The sequence below is a fragment of the Pan troglodytes genome, chromosome 8, assembly GCF_028858775.2.
Source record: "Pan troglodytes isolate AG18354 chromosome 8, NHGRI_mPanTro3-v2.0_pri, whole genome shotgun sequence".
Taxonomy (NCBI): Eukaryota; Metazoa; Chordata; class Mammalia; order Primates; family Hominidae; genus Pan; species Pan troglodytes.
In genome coordinates, this window is record NC_072406.2 from 43295088 (window position 1) to 43308343 (window position 13256).

General features: G+C 39.4%; 1 non-coding gene across 1 annotated transcript; it reads right to left on the bottom strand.

Moving 5' to 3' along the window:
- Nucleotides 1–511: 511 nt before the first annotated feature.
- LOC112204642 (U6 spliceosomal RNA) lies at nucleotides 512–616 on the bottom strand. Its single transcript, XR_002938315.1, has one exon. It is a non-coding gene; the product is annotated as a U6 spliceosomal RNA (small nuclear RNA).
- Between the last annotated feature and the right edge of the window lie 12640 nt (nucleotides 617–13256).

Below are 13256 nucleotides of genomic sequence, written 5' to 3' on the forward strand. Positions count from 1 at the left end.
ACATGCCACCATGCCTGGCTAATTTTTTAAAATTATTATTTGTAGGCCAGGTGCAGAGGCTCACGCCTGTAATCCCAACACTTTGGGAGGCTGAGGCAGGAGGATCATTTCAGCTCAGGAGTTTAAAACCAGCCTGGGCAATATAGCAAACCCCATCTCTATTAAAATTCAGAAAAATTAGCCAGGCATGGTGGTGTGTGCCTGTAGTCCCAGCTACTTAGGGGTACTTGTGGGGCTGAGGCAGAAGGATTGCTTAAGCCAAGGAATTCGAGGCTGCAGAAAGCCCTGATCATGCCACTGCACTCCAGCCTGGGCGACAGAACAAGACCCTGTCTCAAAAAAATAAATAAATAAATTATTTTTTGTGGAGACAGGGTCTCACTCTGTTGCCGAAGGTGGTCTTGAACTCCTGGGCCCAAGTAATCTGCTTGCCTTGGCCTCCCAAAGTGCTTGGATTACAGGCCTGAGCCATTGCACCCGGCCTCTCAAGACATTTTTTTTTTCTTTTTTTTAAAATATGGAATGCTTCACGAATTTGCCTGTCATCTTGTGCAGGTCTATACTAATCTTCTCTCTATCACTCCAATTTTAGTACATGTGCTGCTGAAGCGAGCACTCAAACCATTTTCAAACCAGCTGGGAAGCCTTCCCTGATCTTCTCAGAGACTCATTACGTAACAAGTCCTTTCACATCTTTTGGGGTGTGTATGTGTGTGTGCGTGGCATTATCAATATTGGGAATCTGAACCAAATTCTGGGTGAAGGTCCATCCTTCTTATAAAGAGTGACTATAACATCATTAAATGGCTAAAATTTAAAAGTCTGATGATATTAAATGTTGGTGAAGGTAAGGAGGAAGTAGAACTATTAATATATATATCATGAGAAAGTGAAATTTAAACCCACTTTGGAGAACAATTTGACAACTTTTTGAAAAGCCAAATATATATATACTATGTGATGCATTACTTCCACTCCTAGGCATTTGCCCAAGAAAACGGAAGCATATGTTCATATAAAGACTTGTATATGATCGGTCACAGCAGCTTTACTTATAACAGCCCCTAAACTGGAAACAACCCAAATGATTAATAAAATGGAACACTATTTGGCAATAAAAGATTGAACTATGCCATTATTGTGCCACTGCACTCCAGCCTAAGCAACAGAGCGAGACCCTGTCCCAAAAAAAAAAAAATTGAACAATCAATATATGCAAAAACATGGATGAAACTCAAGCAGATTAAAAGAAGTCAGATAGAATACATACTGTATCTTCCCCTTATAATATTTTTTAGAATATACAAATATCTATGGTTATAGAAAGCAGCTAAGTGCTTGCCTAGGGCCTGGGTTGGGAATGGAGCAGAGGCAGAAAGGAAGAAGAGGGAGGGATACAAAGATGCATCACAAAAACTTTGGAGGTGACAAACATATTTAGTATCTTGATTTTGGTGATTGGTGTACATGTCAGAACTTATACAATTATACATTTTAGATATGCACAGTTTCTGATATGTCAATTATACTCAATTTGAAAAAAGGCAATAATTTCATGGCGAGTTGTTGTTGATAGAAAAGAGTTTCATCCATGGTATCCATGGGGATTGTAAAAATAAATCAATAAGAAAAAAAAAAGAAAAGAGCTTCAAGGACTGTTCCTTGGGCATTCCAGAGATCTCCTATCATATGATATTATCTTCAATTTCCTCCTTTTTTTTTTCTGAATTCCATCTTCCTCTTTCTTGATTTGCTCTTTCATTTTGATGGAAGACACCCCTCAGTGAAATAATAAGGGTACTTCTGTAAAAATATTTTTTCCAGCATCAATTTATGACAGTTTGGCTAGGTATAGAATTCCAGGTTAGAATTCTTTCTCCACCAGAACTTTGAAGGCATTGACCATTATCTTGCTACTCCAGGATGATATTAAAAAGATCAAACCTATTTTGATTCCTGATATATTCCTTTTCATACGCCCTTTGGTTCCTTTGTACATAATCTTTCCTTCTCTCCCCATCCCCCATCTCCCTGGAGACCTATAGAATCTTCTAATTGCACCCATCAAAGTTCATGGTAATGTGCTTTAGTGTGAGTTTATTTTTACACATTGTGCTGGTTACTCAGTGAATGCTGTCAACTTGACAGTGCGTATCTTTCAATTCTGGCAAATTTTTTTGTTGATGATTTCCTCTATTATTCAGATTTTGGACCTACTGCTTTGCTCCTTTAATTTGCTTACTTTTTCTTCTTGTTTTCTCTCTCCTATTATCTTTCTTTAATCTTTTTTGGGGGGATATTTCCTTAACTTTATCCATCAGCCTTTATATTGTGTTTTAAAATTCCATTATTATATTTCATTTTTCAAGAATGTTTTGTTCTGAGTGTTTACTATGTATATGTATGATTCTGTTCTTTAATGAATGCATACATTCACTTGTTTCTCCAAGTATATTCTCTCTCCAAGTACAGGAAAAGTTTTTATCTTTGAGAGGCTCTTGTTCCTGTAGAGTTTCTGTCCTTCGAGTTACTTTGTTTTGGTTTCTTCCATGTTAAGAGGCTCTTCTGATATTGAGTGCATAATTTCTCTACTGCTGCACAAATTCTCAGACTTGGTGGCTTAAAATACCACAAATTCATTATCTTACAGTTCTGGAGGCCAGAAATCCTAAAATCAGGGTGTTGGAAGAGCTGTATTCCTATGGAAGCTCTAGAGAATGTTTCTCTGATGTGCTCATAATCATGCTTTTTAAAAAGTCTGTTTTGGAGCATCAGTGATGGTTACATAATACTTGCTGGTCTCCAGTTTCCACAGGAGTTAGCAATGGTGAAACCATGCTTACATTCAGCTTTCAGTTTTTACAAGACTCAGACATACTTGAAGGAGGCCTTTTCCATCTTGGCAGCCTCCCCCTCAAATTTTCTGATGGTTCTTTTGTCAATCAGATGGTGGGCTTGCCTGAATCTACATGTCCAATGACGGCAATGTTGATATGATTCTTTGTTTTTCCCATTTTGGCCTTAACCCATTTATGCCAAAGGTTGCAAATTCTGGGTGGTGGGGGGGGGGGGGTGGAATCAGACCTTGGCAATGACCTTGAGCAGGATATAAATAACTCCCACAAGCTTAGCGTTCCAATAATGGAACATTAGGCCTAAATGGGTTAATTTAGTGGTGGTTTTCACAATACATATATTTTGGTGGCAAACTTGTTATGAATAAAGCTCTCACAGTCTCCTTTTGGCTGGGACTGATACCCTTGACTTCTTGTTGGCTGTCAGCAGAAATTGCTCTCAACTTTTGGAAGCCACCCTCAGGTCCTAGCCATATGGCCCTCTTAAACATGGCAGTTTACTTCTTCAAAGCCAGCAGGAATTTCTCTCTCCAGCCTACTAAGAAGGAGTCATATTATATAACATAATCACAGGAGTAATTATACCATCACCTTTGCAATCTAATGCAACCCAATCAAGGCAATGACTATTCCATCAAATTCAGATTGCAATCACACTCATGGGGAGGAGATTTTCCAGGGTGTGTGCTCCAGAGGACAGAAGTCTCGGAGGTCAGTACAGAATTATGCCTAAAACATCATGCATTAGTTTGAATCTTTCTTTTAGAAAAAGAAGTTTAAAGATTTAGAATGGAAGTTGAGCTCCTAAATTTTTCTTGCTACCATTTCTCAATACCTTTAGAAATCAGTAGCTAAGAACATGATAAGGGAAAGAAAGTAATGTGTATTGATTACCAAATATATACCAGGCATTGTGCTAGGTTCTTGACATTACAGTTTATTCAATATCAGAAAAGAATTACATTTGAACCAAGGAGGTACTATAAGAAACATGTAACCAAATCAGAGTGTTCTTAATACTGTAAGTGCAGGTAAGAAAATTAGACAATAACAATCGTCATTAAGTTGAAAGGCTAAATCTAGTATTTTGAAAATTTCCTAAAAGTATGATTGGGTATGATTTTGATGGTCTTGGAAAACAAATACTCTACATTTCCCAGTGAAATATGAACATTTTTTCTTTTTAAAGCAAAACAGATTTTGGTTGCACAGAATTTAAAACAGACTGTAGCTTATGTAACTAAATTTAATGTCCTAAAATATTTTCTCCTAAATCATGCTGCACATATTTTATTAATCTATGAATAAAATCTATTCCAGGATGGCACTGCACATATTTAATCATAGTCAAATCTTTCTTCATCTAGAAGATCCAATATAGCTAATATTGCTTAGAAAATAGGAACTACAGAGAGCTTTAGAATTAAGAAATATTTTAAACCACACTTAAATTCAAGTATTGTTTAACGCAATTTTTATCCTGAAGCATCAAGATGGAAATACTGTCTTTGTCCAGAGCAATCAAAATTAAAACATCAAATAATTTCAATTTTTCACATAATTTTATAAATAAAGACTTGAATTAAGGTCTCTGACAATATAATAGTGCTAGAATGTATTTAGCAAATTAAAAATACGAGTTGAAAATTAACTCAAAATAATGACAGCAATTTTTGTTAATTCTGTTACTAAACAAATGTGGGCTACTGAATGTAACTGAAAAACTACAAATATAAACTAGTCATATATTATAGAAATAACTGACTCATAATATACAAACACCTAAATTATTTCACCTATGTAAAAAATTTGTTTTATTCATGAATAAGATATCCTAAAAATAACATATGCTTAAAGTCCAAAAGAGATTTTTTCTAAACTCATAAATCATAAAATTTTAAAAAAGCATTTTGGCCTAAAATGCTCCATTCTTGGTCTCAACCCAGATAAGTATTTTGGAAAACTGGAAGAAAAACTGTATTTCATAGTTGTTTCAGGTATCCCAATGTGGATGGGAAAAGGAGATATTTTTCTCATTCTTATTTGAGCATTTTGTGCACTTATTCACACATGGCACAAATTTAAACTTTGAATTGGCATGTACAAAATCCTCTATGAGGAAATCACAGTCTAGATATAAAAGCTGGCAACTTCTGATTTCTGGAGCATAGCAGAACATTTGCAGTGCCCAGCTTTCATTAGCGGTGAACTAGGCATTCATGTTGGCCAAATTTTGTACTGTTATCCAAAGCTTAATTGAACAGGCACCAGCAAATGAGACATTTGAAAGCTTCTTACAAGGAAGCAAACTAAATAGTACACATTCCTATAAGATAAAATATATATAAGGATCAGAAGCTGGAGTAAAAAAGAATGATGTCCAGTAATGGCAGACTAGGTAATATCCATCAACTCTCTCACTGAAGGAAAACAACCAGAAAAGCTTGGCAAAACAGGCTGGGCGCAGTGGCTCATGCCTATAATCCCAGCACTTTGGGAGGCCGAGGTGGGTGGATCACCTAAGGTCAGGAGTTCGAGACTAACCTGGCCAACATGGCGAAACCCTGTCTCCACTAAAAATATAAAAAATTAGCTGGGTGTGGTGGTATGTGCCGACAGAGTGAGTCTCCATCTCAACAGAAAAGAAAAGGAAAAGACAAGACGGAGGGAGACAGAGAAATAAAGAAAGAGAAAGAGAGAGAGAAAGAAGCTTGGAAAAACAAAAACAGCTGCTTGGAGAGAGAGAGACGGGGGTGGGGAAAAGGAAAGGAAAAGGAAAGGAAGGAGGAAGGAAGGAAGGAAGGAAGGAAGGAGAGAGAGAGAGAAAGAAGCTTGGAAAAACAAAAACAGCTGCTTGAAAGCATCAGACTGCTAACAAAGGAGTGAAAAATTACAAAATTGTGAAGAAGTAGACTTAAACAAGTGAGCCTAGCATTTGGGGTTGCTAACCCCTAGGGACATCTGCTGATGAAGTAGATCAGAGGGGAGCAGAGGTTTCAAAAAACTTGCAGGGATAGGAGACAAAAAGGACTTCAGGGCCCACCAAGGAAAAGGGACCCTGGTCAGCACTCCAGGTTTTGGACTGAGATCTTCCCCCACCACAGTGCAAGTTAATGATGAACTAGAATCTGGAATTGAATCCAACTTCAAAATCTCAAACCCTTTCTGGATTAAAGTGATCCAGGATCATAAATACCCCTACCCATCCCCCAGAAACAAAAGTAAATCCTTTCTGAAGGAAGAGAAAACATCATCCTCCCTCGAAGTAATTCCTACTATTTCTCCCATCCAGTATCAACACACAAAGCCACCACTGCCACCACCAGGTGTACCAGGAGAGAAGTCAACATCATGAAAAACAGAAACAGACCCACGACCCACAGGGGAACCACATGATCAACTTATCAGACACAGGCTTTAAAATAACTGTGTCAACCTGAAAAAAATATACTGAAATTGAGAATTCAATAAATTGATTTTTAAAATTAGACATAGATGAAAAAAGTTGATAAACTGTTATATAGGTCAGAATTCTGGCCAAACACAGTGGCTCATGCCTGTAATCCCAGCACTTAGGGAGGCCGAGGCGGGTGGATCACCTGAGGTCAAGAGTTCAAGACCAGCCTGACCAACATGGTGAAACCCCATCTCCACTAAAAATACAAAAATTAGCTGGGTGTGGTGGTGGGTGCCTGTAATCCCAGCTACTCAGGAGGCTGAGGCAGGAGAATTGCTTGAACCCCGGAGGCGGAGGTTGCAGTGAGCTAAGATCATGCCACTGCACTCCAGCCTGGGCGACAGAGCGAGACCCTGTCTCAAAAACAAACAAACAAACAAAAAAGAAGTAAATTCTTGGAGTGAAGGGAGACACAAGAGTAGAAAATACAGGAAAGTATAGAAGAGACATAGGGAATTAAGCAAAAAGACCTAATAAATGTTAAGTGGAATCCCAAAGGAATGAAGGTGAATGTAGCCAAAGCAATATTTGAAAATTGTTGAGTTTTCTACAACTAATAAAAAATATTTTCAAGTCATTAAGTAATGTTGAACAGCTCATGTGAACAATGTTGAACAATCATATGTGCTGACATCATCAGCATAATCTATGTTGTAGGAACTCCCTAAGACAATCCCCTATCTTCAATAAATTGCAAGCGAAAAAAGAGATGAAGTATAAATCTGCAATCTAAGAGAGTTAAGAAACACACCATCCAATCACAATATGTGGACTCTAAATTGGATACTGATTCAAACAATTGCACTAGGAAAAAGCCATCATGATATCCACAAGACAATGGGGAGCTTGAACAGTAATCAAATACGATGATATTATTAGAGAATTACTGTTTTTGTTTGTTCCATTTTGGTCTGACAATGATTTTGTGATTATATTAGAACAAAAGTTATCTTTTAGAAATATTACATACTTACAGATGAAATGGCAGAATGGAATTTGCTTAAAATAATACAGAAGTGGTAAGTTAATGGGGTTATAAATTAAAAGCAATTTGCCATGAATTAATTGTTGAAAGAGGTGACGGATATGTGCCAAGTTCATTACGCTTTTCAATTTACTTTTGCCTGTGTTCAAAATTCTCCATAGTAAAGTTTCATACAATTATTAGTGAGCTTGCTTTCCTTGCTAATCAGCCAGTTTCATAACCCACCCCTTTTACTCCAGTTTTCAAGACAGGGTAGAACTAGAGAGAAATGTCAATATGCTTTAATTTTATAAGAGGAAAAGCTTCAGAAATGTAAGACTTCCATTGTACCTAACAAGTTTAACATGTTAAAGAACTTTAGTGACATGGAGCATGATGCAGGCTTAATGTGGAATCTTTTCATTAGTTTGCTCCATTTTATTTGACAGCATCCATTACAGTAACTTTTCAATGTGCCACACTTCAAAATAAACCCAGGCAAAAGTAACAACCTATAATTTTATTTTTCACTAATAATTAATTAAATTTATTTATTTTTGAGACAGAGTCTCACTCTGTCACCCAAGCTGGAGTGCAGTGGAGTGATCTCATCTTACTGCAACCTCCAACCCTCAGGTTCAAATGATTCTCCTGCCTCAGCCTCTCGAGTAGCTGGGATTGGGCATGTGCCACCACGCCCAGCTAATTTTTGTATTTTTAGAAGAGACAGAGTTTCACCATGTTGGCCAGGCTGGTCTTGAACTCCTGACCTCAAGTGATCCACCTGCCTTGGCCTCCCAAAGTACTGGGATTACAGGAGTGAGCCACTGGGCCTGGCCTACTTTTCATTAATTTAGACTTGGCCTGTTCCAAATTAGGTATTTTCCCCATACCATGTATTCATCATAGTATAGTATCTAGAGTTTCAAGTTAGATTTTTTCTTCTTTTGTTTTTTTTTTTTTGTTTGTTTGTTTTTTTTGAGGTAGAGTCTTGATGTCACCCAGGCTGGAGTGCAGTGGCACAATCTCAGCTCACTGCAACCTCCGCCTCCCAGGTTCAAGCGATTCTCCTGCCTCAGCCTCCCGAGTAGCTGGGATTACAGGTGCCTGCCACCATGCCCAGCTAATTTTTGTATTTGTAGAAACGGAGTTTTGCCATGTTGACCAGGCTTGTCTCGAACTCCTGACCTCAACTGATCCACCCGCTTCGGCCTCCCAAAGTTCTAGGATGACAGGCGTGAGCCACCGCACCCGGCCAAGTTAGACCTTTTTAATACTCTCTTTAAAATATGCCTTAGCACCACATTCTAGAAGCTTAGAAACTCTGCTATGGGGGAAAATTTTTGCAACATATTCATCTTAGAAACATGAATCTAAGCTTTTAATCTAGCTTTGACTCCACTGAGTACTGAAAGGGGGTGGATACACACACAGATAACATAAAACACGAGCAATCACATTTAAAAGATAAAGTACATTTTTTAATAATTTGTGGTGATTTGATATATCCTGTATCACAGATACTATAGATTAAAGATTCTATCTACAGTACTTTGAGAGTTGCTACATGGGAATTCCAGAGGAACACTGTAATGTTTATATTCTTTGGAATCCGTATCCACAAGTAATTGAATTCATTGTGGAAACCCAAATAAGTCTTTCGAGTATTTAAAATAAATTTGCCAAGATGAAAAGTGACTTCTGGTCATGTTTTCATTCCTTTCCAAGTATATATGTAAAGAATTTTTCATTAATAAGGCTTTACATACAATCATATGTAAGCCATGAGCTGTTACGTCCTGCTGATAGCTTTAAACTACTTAAGCTTTACTTTCTTATTAAACACTAAGGAGAAAGACTCTTCTGAGGCATATGAGAGACAGTCACCTTCCGGCCTTTTGTGGAAAATTTAACAGCCAAATTTTATCTAACTTAATGATAAAACCTATACTCAAGTACTCAAATTTGTTATTATTATTATTTTTGGCTGAGATGGAGTCTTGCTCTGTTGCCCAGGCTGGAGTACAGTGGTGCAATCTCAGCTCACTGCAACCTCCATCTCCCGGGTTCAAGCAATTCTCCTGCCTCAGCCTCCTGAGTAGCTGGGACTACAGGCACTCGCCACCACGCCTGGCTAATTTTTTTATTTTTAGTAGAGACAGGGTTTCACCATGTTGACCCGGCTGGTCTTGAACTCCTGACCTCATGATCTGCCCGCCTCGGCCTCCCAAAGTGCTGGGATTACAGGCATAAGCCACCGTGCCCGGCCAAATTTGCTATTTTTAAAAGAAAGGAATCATGGCTGGGCATGGTGGCTCACACCTGTAATCCCAGCACTCTGGGAAGCTGAGGTGGGCAGATTACTTGAGTCCAGGAGTTCAAGACCAGCCTGAGCAACATGGTGAAACCCTGTCCCTGTCTCTACAACAAAATACAAAAATTAGCTGAGAGTAGTGGGGCACACTTGTAGTCCCAGCTACTCAGGAGGCTGAGGTGGGAGGATCGCTTGAGCCTGGGAGGTGGAGGTTGCAGTGAGGCTGAGATTGTGCCACTGCAGTCCAGCGCAGCCTGGGCAACAAACTGAGACCGTGTCTCAACAACAACAACAACAAAAAAGCCATGATCTGAAACTACTAGGTATCAACAGATTAATCATCTAAAAGCACTGCTTTTTTATTATCCCTTTGCATGAAAACCATCAATGGGCCGGGCGTGGTGGCTCACGCCTGTAATCCCAGCATTTTGAGGGGCTGAGGCAGGCAGATCACCTGAGGTCAGGAGTTTGAGACCAGCCTGGCCTCATGGCAAAACCCCATCTCCACTAAAAATACAAAAATTAGCTGGGTGAGGTGGTGTGTGCCTGTAATCCCAGCTATTCAGGAGGCTGAGGCCTGAGAATTGCTTGAACCCAGGAGGTAGAGGTTGCAGTGAGCTGAGATCGCACCACTGCACTCCAGCCTGGGCAACAGAGCTAGACTCTGCCTCAAAAACAACAACAAAAAATCATCAGTGATTTACCAATGAAGATATACTCAACCTCCTTAACTTGAAATTGGCAGTTCTTCCCCATCTTGCTCAACCTTAACTTCTGAGTATCACATTAAAAACTACATCCTAGCCAATCTGGACCCCCAGTTCTCCAAACATATGACAGCTACTCACCAACTGAATGTCAAACTCTGCAAAGTGGAGTTGCTGCTTCAACAAGATGCATCTGCTTGGATGCTCCTTCTGGCTTTGCTGCACATATTCAGTGTTTGCTTATTTACACAGGCAAATGTAGCATTTCCCTACCATGGCACCAGGAGGCTCTAAAGGGCTGAATATGGCTGTACTTGGAAGGCCAAGGAAATTCTAGGAGCATGGAATGAGGTGGAACAATCTAATTCTGCTCTCACCTGACTACAGCGTAAGCCACCTGACTAGAGCTCTACACCTGACTACAGCAAAAGAAAGACGCCAATAGGAAATGACAGCAGAAAAAAGTCTTATTTCAACTCAACTTTATTTTCCCTTCTCCTTTATGGTAACTGAAGGCTTTTTGGTAACTGAAGGTGAATGAGATAATTACACACAGTTTTCCTATAATGTTTCAGGCTAATCGTTATTTCCTAGAAAGTCTCTGGATAATAGCTCCAGGAATTATACTAGTGGGCTATAGCTGAAATCGTTTTGATCTGGGTAGTCTCCTATCAAAATTACTTTCACATACTTAGTAAAACTCATTACAGGTGAAAGCTACTGAATGAAAGCCTAGTAATAGTTATAGAAGAAAAAAACTTGAAAAAAGTTTTACTTATCATTCCAATTATTTTTAATTAAGAAACAGCAATGACAAATAATTGCTAGTTATCACTATCACGTAATAAAAATATTTTAAAAATCTGGGGTGTGATACACTAAAGTTATGAGAAAATATATTTGTCTGTAGTCTATATTCAGTTGAACAGACTTTAAAACTGTGTATTAAAAGGTCTTTGCAGCCAGGCGTGGTGGCTCATGCCTGTAATCCCAGCATTTTGGGAGGGCGAGGTAGGCAGGTCACCTGAGGTCAGGAGTTCGAGACCAGCCTGGCCAACAGAGTAAAACCCCATCTCTACTAAAAATAGAAAACTTAGCCAGGTATGGTGGCATGCACCTGTAATCCCAGCTACTCAGGAGGCTGAGGCAGAAGAATCACCTGAACCCGGGAAGTGGAGGTTTCAGTGAGCCAAGATCACTCCACTGCACTCTCCAGCCTGGGTGACAGAGGGAGACCCATCTCAAAAAAAAAAAAAAGAAAAAAAAAGGGTCTTTGTAGGCCAGGTGCGGTGGCTCACACCTGTAACCTGTAATCCCAGCACTTTGAGAGGCTGAGACGGGTAGATCACTTGAGGTCAGGAATTCAAGACCAGCCTGGCCAACATGGTGAAACCCCGTCTCTACTAACATACAAAAATTAGCTAGGCATGGTGGCAGGCGCCTGTAATCCCAGTTACTTGGGAGGCTGGGGCAGGAGTATCGCTTGAACCCAGGAGGCAGAGGTTGCAGTGAGCTGAGATCGCACCACTGCACTCTAGCCTGGGTGACAGAGCAAGATTTGCTCTCAAAAAAAAAAAAAAAAACGAAAAACAAGTCTTTGTAGATTTAAAATTAATCACATAATTAAATCTGATTCTGAAAAGTAAAACAGCCTAGTGTCAAGGCTGTCCTACAAATTACCAAAAAGAAAAGAAAATGCTAACCCATACACATACTTTATGTGCTTAAATAACCATATTACACCTAGCACCAACCTAAAAAAGAAAATATCTGACTAAATATCTGTGAACAGAAAAAAAAATTTCATTTAGAAACCCTGAAGTGGTTTATGCTTTTTAAGCTTTTTAAATCAATATGGATTTCTAGCCCAACAAAATAAAGAACAAATGAAAAATGGCTTTTAAAGACATTGCCTGTACAGAACACTGATATTTGTTGGTGTCAAATGTGCAATCCAGTAGCATAGACACAAGGACACAGAATTCATTTGCTTCATAACAATGCTGAGTTTCTTAAAATATCCCATGCAGAACCCATTATAATTTCTGACATAAAATTTAAATGGGAAAAATTTTTAAAGTACTACAAACTCTAAATCTCAATTTTGAGTAGCAAAAAAGGTAATTACATACCACAAACACCGAAAGGCAACAGTTAAAGAGAAGGAACATTTACTTCGCGCCAGGAAAATGCACTGACCTAGCATTTTCCTACATCCCTCGCTTAATCCTCACGTTGATCTGATCGTGATCCCCATTTTACAGATCAAACAGGGACCCCAAGAGACTGAGTAACTTGTCATTGAGCCAGTCTCGCTCAAGTCTGTTTTTAAACACTATACTACTTGCTTCTTTTCCTTTTTTTTGAGAGAGTCTCACTGTCGCCCAGGATGGAGTACAGTGCTGTGATCTCAGCTCACTGCAGCCTCTGCCTCCCAGGTTCAAGCAGTCCTTGTGCCTCAGCCTCCCAAGTACCTGGGACTATAGGCATGTGCTGCTATGCCCAGGCCTTACTTGCTTCTTAAATAGAAAGTTACTCCACAGAAGCCAGGTGCAGTGGCTCACGCCTGTAATTCCAACACTTTGGAAGGCCAAGGTGGGCGATCACCTGAGGTCAGGAGTTCAAGACCAGCCTGGCCAACATGGTGAAACCCTGTCCCTACTAAAACTACAAAAATTAGCTGGGCATGGTGGTGGGCGCCTGTAATCCCAGCTGAGGCAGGAGAATCGCTTGAATCCGGGAGGCGGAGGTTGCAGTGAGCTGAGATTGTGCCATTGCACCCCAGCCTGGGCAACAAGAGCAAAACTCTGTCTCAGAAACAAAACGAAACAAAGCAAAAAAGTTGCTCCACAGAGAATGTAATGGAAATTAAATTTCAATATACAGTTGCCCATTGAACAACATGGGTTTCAACTGCGACGTCCATTTATACACAGATTTTTTCCAACCAAACTTGGAT